Source organism: Salmo salar, chromosome 09 (genome assembly GCF_965601325.2).
Source record: "Salmo salar chromosome 09, fSalSal1, whole genome shotgun sequence".
In the NCBI taxonomy this organism is placed as follows: Eukaryota; Metazoa; Chordata; class Actinopteri; order Salmoniformes; family Salmonidae; genus Salmo; species Salmo salar.
In genome coordinates this window covers 108,532,357-108,535,703 of record NC_138299.1, presented here as the reverse complement: position 1 = coordinate 108,535,703, position 3,347 = coordinate 108,532,357, and positions in this window count along the sequence as shown.

Here is a 3,347-nt window from a genome sequence, read left to right as displayed (position 1 = left end):
GATTTACCAGCTATGGGAATACCTTGTACAGGACTATTATTTAAAGAATTTGTAAGAAGTTGGGTGATTAATAAAAACAGGCACGGAGAGATAGGACAACCTTGCCTAATTCCGCTCTTTCCTCTCTTCAAAAATGCTGATGGAAGCAAATGTAAGTGATTATAACGTCTCTACTGAACTATTCTCTACTGAACAATTCTCTACTGAACTGAACTATTCTCTACTGAACTATTCTCTACTGAACTATTCTCTACTGTACTATTCTCTACTGAACTATTCTCCACTGAACTATTCTCTATTGTACTGAACTATTCCCTACTATACTATTCTCTACTGAACAAATTCTCCACTGAACTATTCTCTATTGTACTGAACTATTCTCTATTGTACTAAACTATTCTCTACTATACTATTCTCTACTGAACTATTCTCTACTGAACTATTCTCTACTGAAATATTCTCTACTGAACTATTCTCTACTGAACTGAACTATTCTCAACTGAACTATTCTCTATTGTACTGAACTATTCTCTACTGATCTATTCTCTACTGAACTATTCTCTACTGTACTGAACTATTCTCTACTATACTATTCTCTACTGAACTATTCTCTACTATACTATTCTTTACTGAAATATTCTCTACTGAACTATTCTCTACTGAAATATTCTCTACTGAACAATTCTCTACTGAACTGAACTATTCTCTACTGAACTATTCTCTACTGAACTATTCTCTACTGTACTATTCTCTACTGAACTATTCTCCACTGAACTATTCTCTATTGTACTGAACTATTCCCTACTATACTATTCTCTACTGAACAAATTCTCCACTGAACTATTCTCTATTGTACTGAACTATTCTCTATTGTACTAAACTATTCTCTACTATACTATTCTCTACTGAACTATTCTCTACTGAAATATTCTCTACTGAACTATTCTCTACTGAACTGAACTATTCTCAACTGAACTATTCTCTATTGTACTGAACTATTCTCTACTGATCTATTCTCTACTGAACTATTCTCTACTGTACTGAACTATTCTCTACTATACTATTCTCTACTGAACTATTCTCTACTGAACTATTCTCTACTGAACTATTCTCTACTATACTCTACTGAACTATTCTCTACTGTACTATTCTCTACTGAACTATTCTTTACTATACTATACTCTACTGAACTATTCTCTACTATACTATTCTTTACTGAAATATTCTCTACTGAACTATTCTCTACTGAAATATTCTCTACTGAACTATTCTCTACTGAACTGAACTATTCTCAACTGAACTATTCTCTATTGTACTGAACTATTCTCTGCTGATCTATTCTCTACTGAAATATTCTCTATTGTACTGAACATTTATCTACTGAACTATTATCTACTGAACTATTCTCTACTGAACTATTCTCTACTGAACTATTCTCTACTGAACTATTCTCTAATGAACTATTTTCTACTAAACTATTCTCTACTGAATTGAACTATTCTCTACTGAACTATTCTCTAATGAACTATTCTCTATTGTACTGAACTATTCTCTACTATACTATTCTCTACTGAACTATTCTCCACTGAACTGTTCTCTACTGAACTATTCTCTATTGTACTCAACTATTCTCTATTGTACTGAACTATTCTCTACTATACTATTCTCTACTGAACTATTAGCTACTGAACTACTCTCTACTGAACTATTCTCTACAATACTATACTCTACTGAACTATTCTCTACTGAACTATTCTCTACTGAACTGAACAATTCTCTACTGAATAATTACCTACTGAACTATTCTCTATTGTACTGAACTATTCTCTACTGATCTATTCTCTACTGAACTATTCTCTACTCTACTGAACTATTCTCTACAATACTAGTCTCTATTGTACTGAACTATTCTCTACTGAACTATTAGCTACTGAACTATTCTCTACTGAAATATTTTCTACTGAACTATTCTCTACTGAACTGAACAATTCTCTACTGAATAATTACCTACTGAACTATTCTCTATTGTACTGAACTATTCTCTACTGATCTATTCTCTACTGAACTATTCTCTACTCTACTGAACTCTTCTCTACAATACTATTCTCTATTGTACTGAACTATTCTCTACTATACTATTCTCTACTGAACTATTCTCTACTGAACTATTCTCTACTGAACTATTCTCTACAATACTATACTCTACTGAACTATTCTCTACTGAACTATTCTCTACTGTACTATTCTCTACTGAACTATTCTTTACTATACTATTCTCTACTGAACTATTCTCTACTATTCTCTACTATACTATTCTCTACTGAACTATTCTCTACGGTACTATTCTCTACTGAACTATTCTCTACTGTACTGAACTATTCTCTACTGATCTATTCTCTACTGTACTGAACTATTCTCTACTGAACTATTCTCTACTTAACTATTCTCTACTGTACTATTCTCTATTGAACTGAACTATTCTCTACTGAACTATTCTCTACTGTACAATTCTCTACTGAACTATTCTCTACTGAACTATTCTCTATTGTACTGAACTATTCTCTGCTGATCTATTCTCTACTGAACTATTCTCTACTGTACTGAACTATTCTCTACTATACTATTCTCTACTGAACTATTCTCTACTGAACTATTCTCTACTGAACTATTCTCTACTATACTCTACTGAACTATTCTCTACTGTACTATTTTCTACTGAACTATTCTCTACTATACTATTCTCTACTGAACTATTCTCTACTGAACTATTCTATACTGAAATATTCTCTACTGAACTATTCTCTACTGAACTGAACTATTCTCTGCTGATCTATTCTCTACTGAACTATTCTCTACTGTACTGAACTATTCTCTACTGTGCTATTCTCTACTGAACTATTCTCTATTGTACTGAACATTTATCTACTGAACTATTCTCTACTGAACTATTCTCTACTGAACTATTCTCTACTGAACTATTCTCTACTGAACTATTCTCTAATGAACTATTTTCTACTAAACTATTCTCTACTGAATTGAACTATTCTCTACTGAACTATTCTCTAATGAACTATTCTCTATTGTACTGAACTATTCTCTACTATACTATTCTCTACTGAACTATTCTCCACTGAACTGTTCTCTACTGAACTATTCTCTATTGTACTCAACTATTCTCTATTGTACTGAACTATTCTCTACTATACTATTCTCTATTGTACTGAACTATTCTCTACTATACTATTCTCTACTGAACTATTAGCTACTGAACTACTCTCTACTGAATAATTACCTACTGAACTATTCTCTACTGAACTATTCTCTATTGTACTGAACTACACTCTACT